The sequence below is a fragment of the Camelus dromedarius genome, chromosome 22 (genome assembly GCF_036321535.1).
Source record: "Camelus dromedarius isolate mCamDro1 chromosome 22, mCamDro1.pat, whole genome shotgun sequence".
NCBI lineage: Eukaryota > Metazoa > Chordata > Mammalia > Artiodactyla > Camelidae > Camelus > Camelus dromedarius.
In genome coordinates, this window is record NC_087457.1 from 1,247,500 (window position 1) to 1,271,990 (window position 24,491).

A 24,491-nucleotide genomic window follows, 5' to 3' on the forward strand; every position below is an offset into this window, starting at 1 on the left:
ATCTCACTTTGGGGGATTTACAAATTCCTTCCCCAAATTGCAATTTTTGTCAATGATATCGGTGGCTCCCACTTATCTGAAAACATTCTCCACTTAGAATATAATCACTCTTTTGGTGTAAAAACAGAATACTGCATGTTTTCAAAGGAAGTCCTATACAATAAGTGTTCTTCACAAGGAGAATTCAAAAGATATTTTGAGAATTTAGAGTGGTCCAAAAATAAATATTAGCCCATAAATCACTGAAAATCCATTCAAAGCCTCAGAATTAGGAATAAATTAAACATGGTACACTTTGCCTCATCTGTCTATCTATGTAATCTATATTGTTTCAATTTTTAAAATGAGAAACTGTATTTTCCAGGTAGCCCCTAGTATGTTAGATAGAAGTAGATATTAACTTTTTTAGTCCTGTGGCCTGGAAAACCATAAAAATGAAGAGTCAGTAGGAAAATGAAGGTGATAATAGTAGTGGGAGTTAGGGGTGCGTGTGTGTGTTTGTGTGTGTGCATGTGTATATGACCCTAGAAGCATAGTCTCAGAATCCTCGAGCCATTGACTGATAACTTGATATTTAGCCCCTAAATTTCCTGGCTTCTTCAGGGCTGAGGACTCTGGTTGTGACCTATGTGGATACTAACAATAGCGGAGCAGTACCTCGCTTGGAGAACGCAGTGACAACTCTGGCCCAGCTGGAGAACTCAGCTGCCATTCAGAAGGCAGACAACCACTACAGCGAGCAGATAGCCCAGCGAGTGAGCTTCCCCACAGACATGCTGCAGGAGCTGCTGGAGGCACACGCTGCCTGTGAGAGGGAAGCCCCTGCAGTCTTCATGGAGCACTCCTTCAAGGAAGACAAGCAGGAGTTCCAGTGTAACCTTCTCATAATCTGTCTTAGTATTTACCTTTTGTCGCCTACCCTTGAAGAATGAAGCCTAGAAGTGTTGTTACCGGTCCCACGGCTCATCTCTCACTCAAGGATAAAGTAGTCCATGTTCTCATGAGGGACAGAGATTCAAAGGACTACATTTCCTTCTTTTTTGACTGCCAGAACTCAGGCAGTTTATCTGGAACTCCCTTTGACCTTCAATGAAAAATCAGTATAGATATCCTCTTGAAATAAATACTTCTGTGGATTCCAAGCCTGTCCAGAACACCCAAGACATTCTTTAGCTGGCTTCTTTTTCTGTGAACACACTCCTATGGCTGGGAACCAAAATTTCTCTTTTCAGATCTACATCTCAGGCCACTTTCAGCTTAGGTTGCTCCTTGTTGTATCTATCATTGAATACAGACAGAATCACTGAATGTGGCAGCTTCAAGGAACCAGAGAGATTAGGTAATGCAACTCCAACAGCTCAGATGAAATACCCAAAGGAGGTTAGGGAACTTCCCCATGGTCTTCCAGAGTTTTCAGAGCTGTGAATAAATCAAATCTTGTGACTGCTGTTTTATTACATGTCCTCCAACAGAATACTTTTCTCATGAGGAACACAGTTAGACCAATTCCTCTACCAGATCCTTTGGAAATTTACTTCCTCTGTTCCTTGCTTCTGGTGACAGCCCTCTATCTTTCTTCCCTCTAGGAAATCATAAAGAATAAGAAAGATGATTTCTTGATGCAGAATGAAGAGACATCAATCAAATATTGCCAGACTAAACTTGATCAGCTTTCAAAGACACTAATAAAAAGTATCCCAGCAGGAACTTTCTCTGTTCCTGGAGGTCATGAACTCTACAGGAAAGCAAAGGAAATTATTGAAAAGGAATATCACCAAGTGCCCATGAAAGGAGTGAAGGTGAGGAATAAGGGAAACATGGGGAACCTACAGAATAGTCAAAGGGCTATACTGAAAATCTGAGAGAACAGCTCCATGCATGCATAAAGAGAGAGTATGGGGCCATTCAAACAGCTTTGGCTCTTAAGGTTCACTGCATGCTATTTATTCCTGAAGAGAGTACAAATGTCAACTCCCAACCATGTGTACAGATTTCTTAAATCCAGAGACAGAACAGAAATTATTCATTTTTTTTTTTACTCAACAACATATTTGACGTGTTGAGCACTGACAATTTACAAGTCAGTCTTTGTACACAAGGATGATCACAATTGAGACAGGAAGTCAACTACATAGACAAGTTATAACACTCAGGAAAGAGCTACTTAGGTGTTAGAAACAAAAATCATCATCATCATCATCATCATCATCATCATCATCATCATCATAATTAAAAAACAATACTAATGCAACTAATATATATTGAACAGTTGTTTCCTATAGCCAAAATGTTAAACTCTTTCCCTAGACTCTTTAGTTTAATCTTTCAAATAACATTAAGAAGCATCTACATTATCAACATTTTAAAGAACTGAACTGAGAAGCATAGGCAGGTTAAAATAAGTTGTCTAAAGTTATAACCAGCTAGTGGCAGAGGAGAACAGCAGCACAATTTAGAGGCACTGTTTCACACTGGGAAAACAGATATGTACAAGCACCAGAGATTTGGATTTGTAGAACTGAACATGGTTCTGACTGGCTGGAATCTAGAGTGGGGAGAAGGAATTAGCACTGGGCAAGTGACTGGAGGGAGACAGGTCAGTCTAAGGAGCTTGGACTCACTGTAAGGAACCACTATGGAACTTTAAACATGAAGCAAAAGTTACATGGAATTAGTTGTCTTTGCAGCACTAATTTACTTATTCGAAATCTAATTTCTGTGCTCCTCCTTGGTTCCTCAGGGAAATGAGTTCCTCCAGAGATTTCTGCAGTCCCAGGTGGCAATAGAGAAATCCTGCAGGCAGATAAAGCCCTCACTGATGGGGAGAAGCCCATAGCAGGTACAGGGTAGGGCTGGTCTCACAGTGGGATGGGTAGGTTCTTGCAGTGCCCTCTGACAGGTGTGAGAGCAAAACCTTCCCAATACAGGAGCTTCCTTCCTTTCTGTGGAACAACCCCGCTGTGTCTGGAAACAGCAAAGGGAACTGTGATTGGATGCCAGACAGACAGAGCCTTTTCTCTCACATTCTGAAGTGTGGTCTTGATGGTATGGACACGGGGTTGTGGGGAAGACTTCGGAGATTTCCTACCCCTCTCTTCAATTTGGTTTGGCCTCTGAGCTCAAGAGGGTGGAGGTCAATCGTTGCCTATTTTTTCCCTCTCTAATGCCTCCCTGGGGCAGAGGAGTGGACCAGGAATGAGAGATCTGATAAGGAACAGTAGCTGCTGAAACAGAAACTGCAGGAGCAGCAGCAGCAGGTGGAGGCTCAGAAGAGAAGTCTCCAGAAACACATAGTCCATATGATGGAGAAGCTGGTGGGGGAAAGAGAAAACCTGCTGAGAGAGCCAAACAAGATATTGGAGCATCAGCTGAAGGTGAATCAGGCTGTGGCAGTAGTAGAGCTTGATAGCTTTGCCCTGGTACCTCAGGAAGGGATGGGTGAAGGTTACAGCAAGATCATGCAGAGATCAGAAGTGCATCTACTGCTTGTGATTTATTAAAACCCTGAAGCCTTTGAATCCTTCCAAAACCTTTAAATTCGGCTCTGTAAGTAGACTTTGGAGTGTTCACGATGAGTATGCCCCCCCTACTCCAAGCCCTCAGAGAATATAAATAGGGTTGAATTGCCACTTAGAGAAATTTAAAATGATCTCACAGGGCTTGATTGAACAGATATTCCAACTATGTGTGTTTAATATGAACAACAAATAGTATGGTTTACCAAGATCACTACATTTTACCAGGAGCCCTGCTCAGCCCAAGGCCCTGAGGTAGGTCTCTGCTGATATAAAACTACCAGAAATGTCCAAAATTAAAAATACAGGGAAGTGGCAGCTTTTACACTTGCTGCATTGCCTCCAGGTTTGTATAGATCCCCAAGCTATCATGTGGCTTGGAGGGATTTCTCTCATTGTTCATCTGAACATGATTTATAAGAGATTTCTATAATTTGTGGACCATGTGTTTATAACAGATTTCTATAATATGGGTGACAGTACCATCCTGAGTGGGACTGAGAATTAGTGCAGTCAGACCAAGGCTACATCTCATTTGCATTTTTTGACTGGAAAATATTACATTTGTCCTCATGCCAGGCTTAGCCTCCTGGCAAAACCCTAAGGTATATGAATATTATTAAGGCTGTAAACTACACTTTCTCTTAATATTTAGGTCCAAACCAGGAAATATTCCTTGTTACAAGAGTCTCCTTTCATGATTAAGAGAGAACAATTTTAGGAATAAAACAAAGATAGTCTGACAAAGTTTTAAAGTTTGACAAAATGTAATCCTTGAAAAAATGGGGGATTTAAAAAGTTTTACTTCCTTCCTCACTTTTTTTTTTAGGTCCAAGAAGATCTGTGTACTGAAGGATTTAGAAAGAAATGTGAGAAGTAGAAAACAGAGATAAATCATTTGAGAAAGAGAATTGTTGACACTAAAAATGATGATCTTTCCTTGCTTGCACAAGCCTTGGTCAACCTTGGCAAAATAATCACTTCATTATTGCCTGCCCCAGCTAACATTCTTTGTAATGTTATGAAAGTATTGGGCTCACTATTTAAAAAGATGTAGCTTTCCTTGTAAAGAAATTAGATATATAATATATTATACATGTATATTCTCTGGCCTATTTCTGATGTGCATGCTTTTCACTTTCATTCAGCAATGCTTTAAGTATAAAAAGTGATTTCTAGAGGATATTGATGCCTGGCCCACATTAGATAGAATAAATGCATGGACACTTTGATTTAGTGTGTTCACTTTTAGGAAATATATATGTGTGCAAAATCATATATATGTGTATGTACATACATACAAGAGTTTCACTGAGGCTTCACTTCTAATGGCAAAAGATTGGAAACCACTTAATGCTCATTTAAGTAATTTGGTAATATATATTTTGCATGCACACATACTAGAATACTAGATTGCTAGTAAATAGATAGTGGAGCTCTATTTGTATAAATATAGAACAATCTGGAAGATAGATTGCAGAGTGAAAAAATGAGGCACAAAACAGTTTGTATAATGTGTTCACCATAAAAAAAATGCAATTATTATGGGCACTCATACACATGTATATATAGCACATTTCCGGAAGATTCATTAGAAATTGGTATCATTGGTTCTTCCTGAAGAGGACAGCTTGGCATCAGGGATGGAAAGGACACATGCTTTTCATTATATACTCTATATTTTCAAATTTGCAAAGATAACTTGTGTTATCATTTCTCGAATAACAAAGAAAACAAAGTATAATACTAATAATTAAAATAGTAAATGGAATGTGAATAAATGGAATTGCTCATTGTTTCTAGAAATGACATTAGCCTGCTCAATAAGGGGTCTAAGACTAAGATCAGAATACTAGAAAATAACGTTTGCATCCTAATCTTGTTTTTGCTTTGGCCTTGGTTTTTAATCCCTTATATTTGCTTCAAAAATAAGGTATGAAATTTCCTGTTACCCCCTTGAAATCTCAGCAAGAGTAACCTTTTTTCATAGGTTTCAATAACACTTTTACAGTGTTTAGAAACAAATTATTAAACATTAAGAATATTCACTGGTGAGAGGAATTCCCATCATCCTTAAGTTCAGTAGTGGCATCTCTTCTGTAGGCAAGTACAGAAGTTGTGATCTACCACTGCAGAAATGGATGCCTTGATAGTAATGTGGAATGAAAAACCCAGACACACAGAGGCCAGGTGTTGGCATTTAAACATCAGAATTCAAGTACATACAATGAGAGTAATGAGCATCGTGGTTTGTCTTAGCTCAGGCTGCTATAACAAATTACCATAGACTGTGTGGCTTACAAAACAAACATTTATTTCTCCCAGTTCTGGAGGCTGAAATTCCAAAAGAACTGTGCCAGCATTGTTATTTTCTTGGTAAGGGTCCTCTTACAGCTTTACAGATGACAAGGTTCTTACTGTGTCCTAGCATGTTGAAGAGAGAGAGACAGAGAGAGAGGGAGGGAGAGAGAGAGAGAGAGGGAATCTCATGATTTTTTGTTATACAGGCACTAATTAGATTCATGAAGGCCCCACACTCATTATCTAATCCCTCCCAAACCCCATTTCCAAGCACATTGGGACATTGGTAGTTGGAGTTTCCTCAAATGGATTTTGGAGAACACATTCAAACATTCAGTCTATAATTTGGTTGGAGTGGCAGCTAGCAGACCTGACCAGAGAAAATTCTGAAGATGGCAAATAGAACAAGGTGTCTGTAGAGAAAAAAAGAATGGGGAGGAAACAATTAGAATCAAGGATATTTATAGGAAGCTGAGAGGTAACATTGATAAAAGGTTATAATCCCTAGCCTTGGTCTAAACCAATTTCAGATGATGGAAGTATCACCTGGAGGGGAGGGCAGGATCCCAAGAGAGAGGACCTTGCAACTCTGGGATGAGGATAAATGATAATGATTTTCACAGTGCCTCTCATAGGGGACCTCTGGAAATGTACTTGGATCCATATGCTGGGAAATGAGAATGCCCAAACACTTCAAGGACTCTCAGAATCAGGATCCAAGCTAGGAGTGATGCTCATATCCTGAAAAGACATCACAGTCTCCCTGTTAGAGTACATGGTATAAACACACTCTTGGCCCAAGTGCAACTAACTTGGTCTAGTATTTGTTTTCAAATAAAAGTAAAGTTCATTGGAAGACAGACATCATTATATATATTTGTTTCTGTACATCTTCATAGTGTATGTTTAGGCACAGAGGGTACTTAGTAAGAAACTTCTGTAAAAACAAAAAGCTGACACATGTGTGATTGTTTTCAATTGCCAGAATTCCATGATCACTCCAAACCTCTGAGATAATAGATTGTTTGGATTTTAGATATTAGATTAATGTCTCTAAGTTGACTTAAGGGCCAGAGGAGCAGAAGAAACACTTTTGGTACAGTCCCCCCCTCTGTGACCTTATGCACCACAGTCTCTGTATCTCTGCAAAGATGTTAACTCATCTCCACTGGAGACTTTAAATGACTCCATCTAGCTGTGGCTTCAAGTGTTCAGAAGGAAGAATGAATGGCTTTGCCTTTTAAAGAAGAAACCATATAGTAATGAATATGTGAACAATGTATCATGGGGTTTAATGCAAAAGTAAACGATTCTACAGAAATATCTGTATATCTGTTCCCACTGATAGCTTGACTTAAGCAGATGTTCTAATCCCTTGGACTAGACACACCCTGCATTGAAGAGCAAAGAGAAGCCTTGCCTTTTTTAGATTCAACATGTAAGTGATATCACACTGTACTTGTCTTTCTCTGACCTATCTCACTAAGTATAATGTGCTCAAGGTCCATTGATGCTGCAAATGGCAGGATATCCTCCTTCCTTGTGACTGAATAATATTCCCTTGTGTATATGTATATGTGCCACATCTTTTGTATCCTTTCATCTGTTGGGCATTTAGGTTGCTTTCATTTCTTGGCTACTGTAGTTAATGCTGCAATAAACATGAGTGCAGATATCTCTTTGAAATACTGTTTCTATTTTCTTTCAATAAAAAATAATAAAACTGACTATGGTCACTTAGAAAAATAAAAAGGCTTTAAAAAGTAGATAACAATTTATTCACACATCTATTCTTATCCTCATTAAGGAATGCTTGGTTCTAATTATTTACATTGTTAAATTCTTATGTCCTCCCTGCCGTTGTTCTGGATTATGTAAAGAGAGAAATGTAAAGATCTTGTCTTCATGCAGCTTACACTGTGTATGGGCCTTACATAATGTTATTTAGGCAGAAATAAATATTGTAATTATATACATGTATATATATATGTGTGTGTGTGTGTGTGTATAGATGTGTGTGTGTGTATATAGATATGTGTATGTATGTGTATGTGTGTGTATATATATAATTATTTTATGTGTAGTGATCAACAATCAAAGTAGCAACCAAATAGTCATTTTTTAAGTTTGGTTTCAACCTAGTGCATCTTGCCTGGAGATATAATTGTGTATTATAGAGCCCTAAGGACCAAATATGGTAACTTTAAAGTAAGGTAAAACCTAGAGTGCATGGTGATTGAAACAATGAATAAATAGATTAATGGTTGGATGTATGAATAAGTGTGACATTTGTTTATTATTTCAAAGGGTAATAAATATCCCTCTCATTACATATAGGCAAAAAAGTAAAGGCTTTGGTGAAGAATTTTGTGTTTTTTGATCTCTATTCCTTTATCACCTGTACAAATGTATTATGTTTAAACAAACTAAAGTGGATTCTGTTTCTATGACTGTAATAGGACTGATATGACAACTCTGGAATATTCTTCCTTGTGTCTCTTTTTCCATGGAAGTGTGGTTGTGCCACTCAACAGTGTTATTTGGATGGAATTCCTTTTACTTCAGATAATGTGATCTTATTCCCTGACCACTGTTTTGTGGACAGTGGTCCCAGGCTGCATTGAATATGGTGCCCACTCTTAGACCAGGAAACGGTCCCTGATAAAACATGAGTAATGAATTCCTCCCCTGATATATTTAGTCTAAGGCCCCAATCTCTCTCTGCCCCTGCTGACTGTCCACTAATATAGAAAATGCAGACAATCAAGTTCTATTTCCCTCCCACTTAAAGTACTTAATTATTTTATTTTGATGAAATATGCACAAGTATTTACTATTTTAACTATTTAAAGTGTACAATATAGTGGAATTAAGTACATTCACATAGATGTTACAGTCATCATCGCTATCTACCTCCAACCCTTTGCATCATGCTCAGCTGAAACTCTGTATCTAATAAACAAGTCTTCATTTCCCTCTCCCCAAGATCCTGGTAAGTGTGAGTAAACTTTCTGTTTCTATGAATTTAACTACCCTGGATACCTCATAAAAATGACATCATATAGTATTTTTCTTTTTGTGACTGTCTTATTTCAGTTAGCATAATGTCCTCAGGTTTATTTAGACTGTAACATGTGTTAGAATATCCTTCTTTTTAAGGCTGAATAACATTCCATGGTAAGAATGTACTACACTCTATTTTATTTTTTTAATTTTTAATTATTATAGAACTTTTACATTTCCACTTAATTTGCAGTTATTACAAAATACTGGCTATGTTCCCTGTGTTGTGCAGTACATCTTTGTAGCTTGTCTTATACTCAATAGTGTGTTACTCCCACTCATCCCACTCCTCCACACCTTTATTGCCCACCCCACTTCCCACTGGTAACCACTGGTTTGTTCTCTATATCTGTGAGCCTGCTTCTTTTTTTATTGTTGTTTTTGTTATATTCAATAGTTTGTTGTATTTTATACATTCTACATATAAGTGATATCATATAGTATTTGTCTTTCTCTGTCTGACTTATTTCACTTAGCACAATGCCATCCAAGTCCATCCATGTTGCTGTTAATGGCAAAATTTCATTTTTTATGGCTGAGTAGTATTCCATTGTGTGTGTGTGTGTGTGTGTGTGTGTGTGTGTGTGTGTGTGTGTGTGTGTGTAGTATACAATAAATATCTATACATACTATATCTATCTATATCTATCTCTGTGTGTGTGTATATCATATCTTCTTTATCCATTCATCTGTTCATGGACACTTAGGTTGCTTCCATACCTTGGCAATTGTAGATAATGATGCTATGAACATTGACATGCATGTATCTTTTCAAATTAGTGTTTTTGGTTTTGGTTTTGGTTTTGGATTTATATACCCAAGGGTGGAATTTCTGGGTCATATAGTAATTATATTTTGAGATTTTTGGAGAAATCTCCATACTATTTTCCACAGTGGCTGCATGAATTTACTTTCCTAACAAGAGCTCACCAAGGGTTTCTTTTATCCACATCATTGCCAATATTTGTTGCTTGTGTTCTTTTGATGACAGCCATTCTGACCAGCAAATACACTACAATTTATTTACCCATTCATATGTTAGTGGATAACTAGATTGTTTCCATTTTTTTGTATTGTTTTGAATAATGCAATTATAAACATTGGTGTACAACTATATATTTGAGTTCTTACTTTCAGTTATTTTGAGATATATAACTAGAAGTTGAACTGTTGAATCAAATGGTAATTTTATGTTTAATTTTCTGAGGAATAGTTATACTGTTTTCTACATTAGCTGTTCAATTTGTTCCTACCAATGATGTACAGGATTCTCAATTTCTCTACATCCTCACCAAAATTTGTTTTCTGTTTCTAAAGAAATGGCAAACATATCAATGTGTGTGAAATTTATCTCATTTCCTTAATGAATAATGATGATGAGCACCTTTTCAGGTACTTATTGGCCATTTATCTCTGTTATTTGGGGAAGGTGTATTCAAGTCCTTGACTATTTTTGAAATGAGCTCTTTGTTTTTGTTTTTGTTGTTGCTGAGTTAAAGTGTTCTTTATATATTCTGAATATTAATTTCTTATCAAATGTATGATTTGTTAACATTTTCTCCCATGCTGTGAGTTACCCTTTATTCTTTTGATATTGTCCTTTGATATGCACAAAATTTTAAATTTTTGTAAAAACCAATTTATCTATTTTTTAATTTGTTGTCTACACACAACTTTGGTGTATATCCAAGAAATCATTGCCAAACCCAATAGAATGAAGAGTTTCCCCTACGTTTTCTTCTAAGAGATTTTGTTTAGCTTTTACATTTAGATCTTTGTTCTATTTTGAGTAAATTTTTGAATACGGAGGAAGGTAAGGGTATAACTTCATTCTTTTGCATGTGAATATCGAATTTCTTCAGTATCACTTGTTGAAAATATTGTGCTTTTCCCACTGAATGGTCTTGACACCTTTACCAAATCATTTGACCACATATGAGAAGATTTATTTACTGTATTCGTCTATATGTCTATTTGGATTACAATAGTTTGTACTAAGTTTTGAAATCAGGAAGTATGATATCTCCCACTTTGTTCTTCTGTTTCAAGATTTTTTATTTGTTTATTTGGGATCTCTTGAAATTCCCTATGAATTTTAGAACTTTTTATTTTCTGGAAAAATATTGGAATGTTGATAAGAATTGCATGAGATCTGTAGAATCTGTTGAGTAGTACTGACAGCTTAACAATATTAAAACTTCCCACCTATGAACATGGATGTCTATTTCTTTAAGTCTTATTTAATGTATTTTGGCAATGTTTTCAGTATGCAAATCTTTCTTCTTCTAGGCTAAATTTATTTTTAATTAATCACTTTGATAATATTTTAAATGGGATTGCTGTCTTAATTTTTTGAATTGTCATGTTAGTGTATAGAAATGCAACTGATTTTTAATTGTTGATTTTGTATCCTCCAAATTTGCTGAATTCGTTTATTTTTTCTATTTTTTTGGTGAAATCTTTGATATTTCTATATTTAATATCATGTCGTGTGTTAAGAGAGAATTTATTTCTTCATTTCCAATTTTAAATCTCTTTATTTCTTTCCCTTGTTTTACTACACTGGCTAGTACCTCTAATTCTATGTTAAATAGAGGAGGGAAAAGTGGGCATTACTGTCTTTTTTGTTATCTTAGGGGAGAAGATTTCAGTCTTTCATCATTGAGTAGGATGTAGCTGTGGATTTTTCATGCATGGTTTTTATCATGTTGAGGAAGTTTTCTTCTATTCCTACTTTTTGAGTATTTTTTTAACAGAAAAATTATTAAATTTGATCAAAGGATTTTTGTGAATCAATTGGATGACCATTTTTTTCTTTGCTCTTTTAATGTGGTATATTATATTGATTGATTTTTCTATTTGGAATCTACAGGATATAATCAACATTTATAGAATACCAAAAACATCAGAATACATATTTTCCTCAAGCTAACATGAAACATTCACCAAGATAGACCTCATTATGTATCATTAAACACACCTTAAAAATTGAAAGGAACAGAAATGTTATAATGTATGTCTCAGACTAGAGTGAAATTAAACTAGAAATCAACAATGGAAAGATAGCTGGAAAGTCCTAAAATACCTGGATAGTAAACAACACACTTCTACATTATACATAGGTCAAATAAGTCTCAAGAGGGATTTTAAAATGTATTCAATGAAATAAAAATAAAAATACAACTCATCAAAATTTGCAAAATGCAGTGAAAGTTGAAGGAGACTTATAAGATACTTTTGTCATGATATATAATCTTATGGAGATCATAAACTCAATTTTGGGAAGGGGAATAGGAAGACACAAAGCAGCAGTTCCCAGGAAGGGAAATGATCCTAAAATTAATTTCATAAATGGTTTCCAAGCAAAGAACAAATCCAGGGTGTTGCCAGAAAACAAAAGAAAAAAGATGAAGGGGTCAAATATGAAACGAAGGACGTGACTGAAGAGTCTTTTGCTTAAACCTCAGAATCATTATGGTTGCATCCTTGGAGTATGACATAATCAGAAAAAGACTCTCTGAGGAGATACAGTATGTATCATAGATGCTTTCAAACAATTGGGCTTCTGGAAAGTTTAAGGGAGTTTTTCCTCAGCCTACTCAGCAAAAACCCAAGGTAGAGATAGGGCTACATTGAAAGGATTTGTGGGTTCAGCATTGTTGAGCCTTGATGAAGCTCACCTCAGAAGGCTTAGAACAAATTGGAGGGTATTTGTGCTAATGAGAGCTACAGGGGAACCTGTTGATCCTGCCCTGGCACTCCCATGCATGACTATACTTTTATATATTTTTCCTTACCATTTTATTCTCTTATCTGTTTTTACCCTTTGTTTTTCTTTCTTTTCTCATTTCTTCACCCCTTTTTGGACAGTTTTGTGTAAGTAATGGACAGAGGACAGGCCTTGGAATCAGAGAGCTTGCATCTGAGTCTAAGCTCTAGAACCAAGTTAAGTGACCTGGAAGATGTTAAGTCTAATCTCCTCACTTGCATAAATGTAGGAATAATATCTAATTTACTGTGTGATCATGAGGATTAGAGATAGTAAGTGTACTTCCTTAAAGGTAGAAAGTTTCCAATAAGAGTGGCTGTTATATTGTTTTTATTACTGTTGCTACAATTTTGTTTATGTGGTTGATTTGGGTTCTTGGAGCAGCTGTTAGTAAACTCTACACTGAATTACTTTACTCTACATACTCTTTACTATGATTATTTTTATGAGGTTGATTTTGATAGCTGATATTGAACTCTCTTAGTCTCTTTACAGCAGAGTATCCATCCCAAGATGCTTTGAGTGCTGGCTGCTAGAAAGGCTCACATGATCTCCCTTGAGAAATGCCTGGGAACTTGCATCCTCCTATGTCTCCACTTCTCTAAAGATTTCTTCTCAGAGGATTCAAGCAACAAATCATCTACAGGAATTGCCATCTTATGCTTTGCTTCTAACATACTAACATTAGAAAATTATTTTTTTAATTTTTTTTTAATACTACAAATATATCTTAGGCCTTCCACTAGCAACCAAAGATACAGCAAGCCCTCAGTTGAAGAGAATGCTAATCTATACTGTATCAGTTTCCCCTTCCTGGCTCCACTTCTGGCACGATGGTGTGCAACTCAGAATCACTCCTCAAAAAACTGATGGAAATTATTTTTAAAACACATTTAAAAATAGTTGGCCTTATGAGCATACACAAATGGAAATGCCACTACATATATACAGCAAATGAGGACACATTTACTCAAGAATATTTACTAAAGCTCCATAAAATGATGAGTCTTTAGTATTTGAAAATCCGTACTTTTCCCCTCTCCACTCATTGAGCTGGGAACTCCACCCAGACTTGTACAACCAAGAACACAAGTTTTTGACTCCCCCCAGGTCCTGGTTGGAGGGTTGTCTTTCTGGGCAGGACATGACATTAGCATTTCTCATACTGCCCCTAGATACTTGTTGCTGAGGCAAAGTTCTGTACTACTGCAGCCAACAGGTGGGGGCCCCATTCTTCCACCACATTTCTTCTCATGAGACAAAGGTTCTACCTTGGGCATGGTAGGACATTGAGGTCCCAATTGCTATTGACTCAGCTCGTAGGACAGGGGATTGGGCCGATGGAGACAAGCCAAGGACACCTGGGGCTCTTGCCCATATATCCACTGAGCACTTACTTCTTCAAACTGGGCTGTCACTTAGAATTGACCTATTGTTCCTTACTCCAGCACCAGAGTTGTGGCTCAGAGATTTTCCCTGGGAGGAAAGGCAGACCATAGAACAGAGAGCTCAAATTATCTCCCCAAAGGAGCCAACATTATTTGCAACAGCATATGAAGTTCAAATCTAAGGTTGCTTTCAAAAGCAGTAGAAGTGTTGGTAAGAGGCAATGGGGAGGAGACTGATAAATTCATTGAAGATACAGGCTAAATGATAAGCCAACTTGTTGCTGGAGAAAAATAAGAAGCCAGCTGTAAAAACTAGAGTCTGAATTAATTTCAAACATTGACCATCAGGAACTGTCCCTTCATAGCAGCCTGAATTTGACTGGATTAGGGTGTAAATAGTTTATTCTCCAGGGCATTGTTATGAACAATAGAGCTTTTAACCAGCAGTTAGTGGAATTTCATAGGTTAGTGTGGTCAGGTAACTAGACTAACACCACCAAAGTCCTGCTAAAACCTTGTTATCCCAGAGTTGCTGGGCATGTCCAAGGATGAATCCCCGAGGAAAAACATCAGAGGCTTTACCCTGTGTCTGTTTATGGGATAGAGGAGGAAGAGAAGGGAATGTACATCACTAAAATAATCCAGTTAGTCTTTAAACAAGTAAACAAGCTAACAACAATGACAAGCACTGAAAGAGGGGAGAGATGAAGCCAGTACCCAAAGTTGCTGCAATATCTAAAATGTTCATTTTCCAAAAAATATGAGACATGCAAAATAAGCAGGAAATTATGGCCTAGATACCAGAAGAACAGCAGTCAATAAAGCCACCTGCAGGAGAGACCTGATGTGAGAAAAGAAGCCATTATAAATATGTTCAAAGAAACAAAGAAAACCATGATTTTAGAATTAAAGCATGATGACAGTGTCACATCACATAGAGAACATTAATAAAGAGACAGAAATTATTTAAAAAACCAAATGGAAATTTTGGAGCTGAAAAGAGCAATAACTGGAATTTAAAAATTCACTAGATGGAATCAATAATATACTTAAACGGGCAGAAAGTAAAAGTACTTAAGAATAGATCAATAGAAATTATGCAATCCAAGAACAGAGTGAAAAATGAATGAAGAAAAAATGAGCAAAGCTTCAGAGAATTGTGGGACACTAATGTATACCAACAGACATGTAAAGGCAGCACCAGAAGAACAGAGAAGGAAAGGAGCAGAAAAATATTTGAAAAATTAGTGGCTAAAAACTTCCCATTTCCTAAAAAATTTAAATCTGCATATCCAGGAATTTCAACAAACTGCAAGTAGGATAAAATCAAAAAGACCCATGAATAGACACATAGTAAACATGCCAAAGAAAATCTTGAAGGCAGCAAGAGGAAAATGACTCCTTGCTTAAGGAAACTCCTATAACATTAACAGTTGACTTATCATCAGAAAAAATAGAAGGCTGAAGGCAATAGGATAACCTATTTTCAGCCCTCAAATTTTAAAAACTCTTAATCAAGAATCATATATCCAGCAAAATTATCATTTAAAAATGAAGATGAAATAAAAAGATATTTGGAAAACAAAATCTGAAAGAGTCTGCTGCCAGTAGACCTACCTTACAAGACATACTAAAGTTAGTTCTTCAGGCTTAAAGCAAGTGACCCAAGACAGTAATTTGAATACACACACACACAAAACAAAGAACACTGATAAAGGTAATTATGCAATTATAAAGGAGTATAATTGCCTATTATCCTTTCTTATCTTGTTTAAAAATCATAAAGCAGTATACATTTAATTGTATTTGTGGGCATATAACATACAGAAATGTAATATATTTACCAATAGCAGGGCAAAGAGGTTGGTGACAACAAACCAACATTGGGTTAAGAATTGACTCCAGATGTTTCACTTGAATCCAAAGGAACAAATGCATAGAACCTGAAATGGAAAGAAGGCTAATATGAGAAAAATTATACATATAACATAAAAATTGTGTTCTACACTGGAAACTGACACAACATTGTAAACTGACTATAACTCAATTAAAAAAAAGAAAAAAGTTATACGTATAAACTTGCTCTCTTTTCTCCTCTCAGCTTCTTTAAAAGACATAAAATTACATAAAGGAATAATAATTATAATGATGTACTGTCGGGCTTATAACATGCATAGAGATAATACCTATGACAAGAATACCACAGTAAGAAACAAAAGAGAGTAGAGCTATATGGGAATGCTGTTTCTACATTCTCTGAAATTGCTGGTGTAATTGTGAAACTGTTTTTGATAAGACATATATGGTAAGGCCTAAAGCAATCACTAAGTAAATAACTAAAAATATATAGCAAGAAAATCATTAAAGAAGTTAAAAAGTAATATTAGAAAATATTCAATTAATGAAAAAGAAAACATTAATGCCAAAAAAAGAATTGAGATGTAGAGAAAATAATAACTTAAATGAGAAATGTAAATCCTATTGTTTTGCTTAGTTTTGTTTTTATGAACTCTGGATACAAGTCCCTTATCAGATATATTATTTGTGAATATTTTCTACCATTTTGTGGGTTGTCTTTTCATTTTCTTAACATTACTTTTTTAATTAATGCTATGTCTCTCTCTCTTTTTTTTTTTTTTTTTACTTAAAATGAATCAAAGCAAACGCAACATGTGTACAAATCTATAGATAAAGCTGCTCTGGAAAAAAACGCATAAATACATGGCAAAGAAATGAGACTTGGCATTTTAATGCTGATCATGCCATCCTCAGTGCCATAACACCAAATCTGTGCTTGCAACACACTAAACTATGTGTATCTGCTATACCCTACTTCTCAAATCCAGGACTTATGAACTCAAATCAGAATTTGCCATCAAAAACTCAAACTTGAATTCCTGTACTAGGAATGTCTCCAGTAGAGAGCACTAATGTTTTTTGAATATTCGGTGTAAGTAGCTTTAATTGAGATAAGGCTTAGGAAGGACCCTTTCCCTTTCCCATATATCTGGGTACACAAGACATAGGCATTTATTCCATATCCATTAACAGTTTACAGAGCACCCACTGTCCCCAGGCACCACATTAGGCCTTGGGATCCTGAGAAGGAAAAGATACACTCTTACCCTCAAGGAATTCGGCCTAGTGAAGAAGACTGTCTCAATCCCCTAATAACATCTCCTTCCATCAATCAAGGAAAGCATTTACTAACTAATCATGCACTTTCCTATCACAAACTACATACATATATGTAGAAAAGCACATGGACTCTAAGCATTTGAAAACAGTAGGTTCAGGAGGGCCTTAGAGAAAATCTAGTCAAAATCTCTCATTTTATACCTGGAAACTAAACCCAGAGTGGATAAGTGACTTACCCACGATCACGACAAAAACTAAGATTAATATGGCACTTCCTATACGCCTAGAACTGCTCTACCAGTATTGTTTATTTAATCCTCACCACAACTCATTTTTGAAATACAAAACTAAGGCACAGAGAAATTAATTAACAACAAAAATCAAACAGCTCACAAGGGCAAAGTCAGGATTTGAATCTAAGTAGTCTTGCTCCAGAATCCATACTTTTAGTCACCATGCTATATTTAAGTAGCTATGTCTAAAGGCAGTCATGAATTTCTGACTCATGTTTTTACACTGTCTTGTTATTTTATACTGTCAGGGTTTCCAGCATCTCTAGAACCCATTGGTCAAAAATTATCAAAGAAATCTCAAGATATTATGGTACTTCAAAGTCACAAGATCCTCGATTTGGGGAAAATGGCTCAATTCAATGTGGATGTATATGTTACCAGAAGGTGAAGATGAAGACATGCACAGACATGAGAAATATAATAAGTAATCTTGTAATAAGTATTTTTTTATCTTACTTTGACAAATGTTGCCACTTGTGTCTCATTTCCTTGTTTTCCTGAATCACTTCCATGTACTCCTTCTCACTTCCAAATCCCAGTCTTTAAGTGTGTTGATTCTTCAATCAAATAAGAACATGTTAATGTAGACAGAGCTAGGGATTAAATCTTGAGAGGACCCTGCACTATACAAGATAGAGAAGATGTGCATTTCAGAAGCCTCAGACTTCATTTCACCCATTCATTTATTATCTAACAAATATTTATTGGGTGCCTGCCATATGCACAACAATGCACTGAATTCTGGGGATGTGCTAGTTTATGTGATGGATGTGACCTTTACTCTCCTGAGGTTCACAGTCTTACAGCATTCCTCCAGAGTAAGTTAGGGATCCATAGTTAAGCACTTGTCAATTCTCAACCTGTTGGGCCTCTGAATGATGCCTGAGCTACAGGAGGATGAACAGAATGACTCAGCAAGACTGGGGACTGCTAAGAGATGCTGTCACTCTCAGGTGTGCCAACTACAGAGGAGAGAGCATGTTATTTTGAAATGACAGTAATAAACTGTTTGAGTGATATGCATGAAATATAAAATAGTTTATAAATAGAAATTATTTGCATTATGATTATGTTTTGTCAGAATGCATACATCATTTGTGTGTGTGTGTGTCCTTGAGGACCCTGAAGAACAAAATTTTATATCTGATTATTGAATTGGTTAAGTAAATTAAGCAAATCCAGGCATTTTATTTGATAATTAAGTTCACTCAAATATGAAGGTAAAATTATAAAATTTACACCCACTTACATATTTGTTTCATCTTTTAGTATGCTTCCCCCCCCTCATTTTTACTTGTAATCAATCTGTCTTTAACTCCCCCAGTTACACAGAGGCCTTTACCAGACACCAAAACTATTCTGCTCACAAAAACAACAGGCTCCCTTAAGCTTTAAGTTGTTGTTTTCTTTTTTATTTAATTTGCCCTTTAGGTCTCAATTTCTGTGAGAAATCTGGGAAGTCCTCTCCACTTTATCCCACTCTTTCATATACCAATGTAAGACCCAAATACTTTTGCCCTTCAATTTTGTAATGAGATAAAGGACGCCTGATTTATTATCATATTGCTCTTTTTCATAAGGTGACCTGGTTACATTCAGCTATTATAAAGCATATTTGAGTCATAGGCTCTGAACCATGTCAATATCCTGTACTAGGAGATTTTACTCAGCCCTGAATTTGCTCATATATCCAGCTACATATTTAACTCTATTTTTTTTTAAACTCTAATTTTCTTGAGGGCACATGTTTATTTGTTTTTATATCCTCCAAAAACAATTTGGTGGAGAGACTGAATTGGAGATAAAGAAGTTAGCAGAGATAAATTAGTAGAATAAGTGGATAATTGGAAGGTGTGCCTGCATTTGGATACATAGGATTCAGGAGACAAAGCCAAAGAGAACTGTGGTGTGGGGACACACTGGGGTTTGGTTAGTTAGTCCTCACTGATTTATCATGTCCAGCCTAACGGTCCCTGGAGGAATGCTTGGAAACTTCTGGAACCCGGGAGGGCAAAGGCCACATCCATCAAATGGACCAATGTATCCTCAGAAACCAGTCCAGTGTTTTGCACACAGTAGGCATAGAATAAATATTTGTTGGATGATAAATGAGTGGTAAAATGAAACGAAGTCTGAGATATATGGAACATGAAATATTCCTATCTTCTTTTCTGATATAGTCCAGGATAGCTACATTAAACACATAGTAAACAGAAACTCCTGCCTAGACTGTTAGTGGCTTGCCCCAGATCTCACTGACAGAAGAGCCACAAGCAGAAAACAAGATACCAATTCTCATACACTTTCTGAGTCATATCTCTTTTTCTCTATTTCTAAAATGTTCTGAATCTTGTTCTTTTACAATTTATATTGATTCTTAAAAATTCTTAACAAATTATATATATGTGTGTATATATACATACATACATACACACACACAGACACACACACACACACACATACATGTGCATACATATTATGTCCTAGTCTTAGAGAATCAGTTAAGGTTAGAATTGAAGTTCAGTATTAAATGTGTATTACAATTAACAGATAGCCTAATATTAGGCCAAGAAACACATATGCACAAATACATACACACACAGTCATTGAGGAAGAAAAGATGGGAGGGGAATGGAATCAAGGCCTAGCTGGTATTAGACCTGGGTTACTTCAAATCAAAGAAATGAAAAAGTTGACTATGAGGAACCTCAGAAACCAGCTGCTTTCACAGTATCAGGAAAACTTTTGCCCAGATTTCAACATGGTCCAGGGAACAGATTGAATTCTTACAGGGATCCCAGCAAGCACTATCTCAGTCACTAGCAGAACTCATCAGGGTGTTTTTTATATCACTTCACAGGAGCTAAGGAGCACCAACTTTGCTTTAATCCTAAGCTTTCAGCCTGGCTTCACTTGCAAATATTTTCTTAGAAGTCTTCATTTTATGGATGGGAAAGAGAAAATAGTCAATAACTGGCTGGCTCCTGTGTGGCAGATTCCAATATGGGACCCAGATGACAGTACATATTCTTTAAATGGGATGCATGGGAAACTTTCAAAGAAATATTTGGACATCTTCCAAGAAGACAGATTAGCTGGAGATGGCGGGCATCCTGCTGCAGGAAATCGTGTTTTTCCTTTGAAGAAGAGCCTGGAAGATCACCTACCTAACACTTGTCATAAAAAGAAGGGATGTCATATAGTTAAGGCAGAGGGTCAATCAGCACAGTGGGGTGAGAACACAGAGTAATTGGTCGTGAATATTTAAGACTGGGACCATGATAAGGGATCAGCTCACACAGAAGTGCACAGCTGGCCTTGCACAATTACAGTTTCTAGTCAAGCTACCTTATTCCAAAAACACTTGCAATGTCGACCTCATCCTGTCCTTGGACTTCTCACCACTGAGCTCATTCTCAGGGGTCATTCTCAGAATTTCTCCCAGGCCCAAGGAGAGCTCACGTTAAAACTCTGCAAACAGGAGATTGAAAAGTTCAGGAAAACATGGTGAAGTCTTTGATCAAAAATAAATAAAAATTCTTCATCAATGACAATATGCTCAATCATACACAGTTGAACCAGCAGGATGTCTTTCTGAGAATGCAAAGCCATGAATGCCTTCTCACTTTTGTTCTTTTCTTCTGACCTGATGTCTCAGTAGGACTAACAAACTAGAACCCTGGTGTTGAGAAAATATTCCAAAGTAGTATTTCAATTGAGCACTGTAAAGATAGCCAAACTTTCCCAGACCCATGTTCCTATGCTCCTCCTTCAACCCTGCATGGCCCACCAACCTCTCCTCCCCTTTCAGGTGCTGCCTGCTTCCCCTGTAGATTACATACCTCTCAGAAAAGGAATAACGATTCCTGTTTACCTTCGTATTCTGCCTCACATCTCCAGAACTCCAGTGCTTTCTTTTATACACTGTAGACTTTCAATGTTTTAAATAATTTAAAGAAATAGAGAATTTTTCATTATCAGAAATAATTTTATAATACAGAATTGGAAAATAACTGTTAATACTGGATAATATTCTGTCTTCCATTAATCATAAAAATTTTCTCAAGACACAGAGAAAACTGAACTCTTATCAAGGCAGCCACATGGAGCAAAGCTGATGACACTCAGAGTCTCTCTTTTTTTAATTTTTTTTTAAATTTTTTATTTTTTGGTTTGGTTTGGGTTTTATTGTTTTGTTTTGTTTTTCAGGGAATCAAGTCAGAAAGGCCCTGCCAAACCTAGGAGTGAGTTGATTGTTCCATGTAGGTCATGCAGTTCAATAACACAATTTGTAGTGATCCTTTCATTTCTGTTATTTGTGACTCTGCTTGTGCCATTGGGCAGAGGAACCGGCCACATTGCTGCTCACAGTCATCTCCTTTATCATATGAATGTGAGGAGCCTACCACTAGATATTTCCCCAAACCAATGGGATGCTGTAGAAAACAGAGTATTTCTATGTCTTTTTCTTCTGGATATTCTCAGGTTACCAGAAAGAGATTGACTGAGCCCTGAGGGTGGATTGGTCATTTTAAGACAATATTTGGGGCAGATAAGGCAAACATATAGAATTTAGGTCTTTCTAAATTTTACTTCTCTTTCATGAGTCTCTTTCTGATTATTATCACCTGCACTGATCCATCTCTTCATGTAAGTAGTACTTGGTTGTTTTCTATGTGTTCACCTAAGTTCTGAGCTGCTTGAGGTCAGAAATCAAGATTGATGTTTTTTTGATATTGTGCTTGATATCTAGCATACTGATGGGCACAAAATGAATGCTTAATATTTATGATGAGACTTCTAAACACAATTTTACACTTTGACAAATTTGGCTGTGGAAATAGTGACTGAGTCTTTTAGAATTTTCTATGAACAGAATAATAAATGCGTATAGGAAATTTATAAAATATAGATGGGAAATAAAATACAGCAGCATATTTCAGAGACACAGCTTCTGTTTCCTTTCTCTTTCCAGATCCATGCAGGTGACAGATCTTTCTCTGTCCACCTCTGATGGAGACTACATTCTTTACTGTCCAGTAGCATATACCCTTTGATTGTCTCTTAGGTATGCAGAATTGCGAGCATATTCGAACTTTCCTTCTTTCCTTCTGTCAAATTCTTGTCAGCAGTTTTACACACACACACACACACACACACAAACACACACACTTCCCCCACCACCAATCTTTTTCAGATTATAAGCAGGAGTTCTTCAGGCTTCTGCCTAAGAGTGTGGACTTTGCAGACTGGTGGGCCTGGGTTTGAACCTTACATGATCACTTTGGATAAGTTTCTGGATTAGTTAAAATTAGCTGCCAGTTACAGAGACTGCAAAGAACAGTGGCATAAACAAAGTGATGTTTGTTTCTCTTTCACATTAAAAAATATTTCTAGGAGACGGAGAAGATGGACGAGTAGAAGGATGCTCGCAGGTCACCTTCTCCCACATATACACCAAGACCCACATCTACAGACCCACTCAGCCAACCAGAGCACCTGTGGAAATCCGACAGAACATCGCCCTCTTCAAATGATAAAGACGCCAAAAATCTGGTAGGAGAAAAGGAAAAAAGAAAGAACAAAAGGCAAAGCAGCTCGGGATGTGTCCCGTGGGGAGGGAGCGGCAAAGGAGGTCTGGCGCTCGCTTGCTGGGTCTCCCCTCTCCAACTGAGAGGCCAGCGGGATGGAGGGGGAGCCTCCGAGGCTCGGATCTGTACAGAGCAGCCCTTGATTAACAGAACTAAGTTAAACGGGCACAGAGCGTCCCCCAGACACCCAGCCTGAGACGCGGGCCGGCAGCCGTGGGCAGGGCCAGGCTGCAAAAGCCAGGCGGAGGATGGAAGTGGCTGCACGGAGGCAGCCCCGGGGGAATGCAAGGGGCTGCACGCCGTGGATTTGGGTGCACAGGGCAGAACAACCTGGGCCCTCCATAAAACAGCAAGGTTGATGTGCTCTCAGGGTAAGGGTGCACACCCCTATCTCTGAAAACCTGCGGAAAGTTTTCGGGGGAAGAGAGGTGGGGCTCAGGCACAGCCGCCATATCCTCCGCGCTGAGCACTCAGGCGGGGGCGGGGGCAAAACCTGCATCCGCACTGAAGGGCTTAGAAGCCTCAAAGGCCAGACTGAGACTGGCCTGCCGCCCGGGGCAGATAGGATCCTTCCATCCTGGTCCCTCAGAGAACTTGCTCCACAAAGACAAACAAGGAGCTGGGTTTTGCCTTGGAGCAGGGACAGGGCAGTCCCTCGGTCTTCTCCGAGCCCACCAGCGGAGCGCCGACCAGGGCGGAGCAACGACCAGGGCAGAGTGCGCAGCCGCACAGAGAGCGGAACTACCGGTGGTGCAGGTAGAGGGAGAGCGGCCCCCCCGCCTTTAGGGCAGGAACACAGCCCCTGACCGAGGTGCTGGGAGGGGGCATGACCCGCCATCCTACCTGGCCAGTCTGCAACATCTGACTGCAGCATCCAGAGGGGCAGAGACCCGCCTGCCCAAAGCAGAGAGCTGCACCTGACCCAGTGTTAGGAGGAGGCACGATCTGCTTGCCGACAGGTGCTGGGAGCAGCACAGAAGAGGGCGCCAACAGAGGGCCTCTGAAAACAGCAAGCTGAGATTACAAAACAGGACCAAGACAGAAAGATTCCAAATAAAAACACACAGAATCCAGGAGAACACCGACAACCCCCCCCCTTTTTTTTAAATCTGTTTTTACCTGTTCTATTTTCTATTACTCTCTTAATCTTTACTTCTTAATTCCTTTCTATTTTTCTTGGGTTTTGATGTCCTGCTATTGATTAGACACAGGTTTCAAATACATCTATTCATCTCCCCCCCTTTTTTTGTAAAGGCTTTAAAAGGACGTCTCAACCTGATTAATACTCTGCTTCAACTCAATCTTCTTTCATTATACACTGTTTTCAAACCCTCTTTCTCCATTCTTTTAAAATTCTTTCTTTCTCTCTCTTATTTTTTTTTCCAAAGTTCTATTCCTAAATAGGCATCAGATAGATAAAATCCTTAAGGACC

At 37.6% G+C, this 24,491-nt stretch overlaps 2 long non-coding RNA genes across 4 annotated transcripts; one reads left to right on the forward strand and one right to left on the reverse strand.

Annotated features, from left to right (window-relative positions):
• Positions 1 to 932: 932 nt before the first annotated feature.
• On the forward strand, positions 933 to 3,636 carry LOC135318869 (uncharacterized). The gene is made up of 5 exons (XR_010377261.1): positions 933 to 1,339; positions 1,587 to 1,799; positions 2,741 to 2,839; positions 2,928 to 3,045; positions 3,181 to 3,636. It is a non-coding gene; the product is annotated as an uncharacterized LOC135318869 (long non-coding RNA).
• Positions 1,537 to 20,933, reverse strand: LOC135318868 (uncharacterized). Of its 3 annotated transcripts, none has more exons than XR_010377260.1 (4): positions 20,816 to 20,933; positions 17,924 to 18,024; positions 15,881 to 15,979; positions 1,537 to 1,582 (listed from the first exon to the last, which is right to left on the reverse strand). It is a non-coding gene; the product is annotated as an uncharacterized LOC135318868 (long non-coding RNA). The 3 variants fall into 3 exon arrangements; XR_010377259.1 differs by lacking the exon at positions 1,537 to 1,582 and adding an exon at positions 5,814 to 5,939; XR_010377258.1 differs by lacking the exon at positions 1,537 to 1,582 and adding an exon at positions 5,814 to 6,229.
• Positions 20,934 to 24,491: the final 3,558 nt, after the last annotated feature.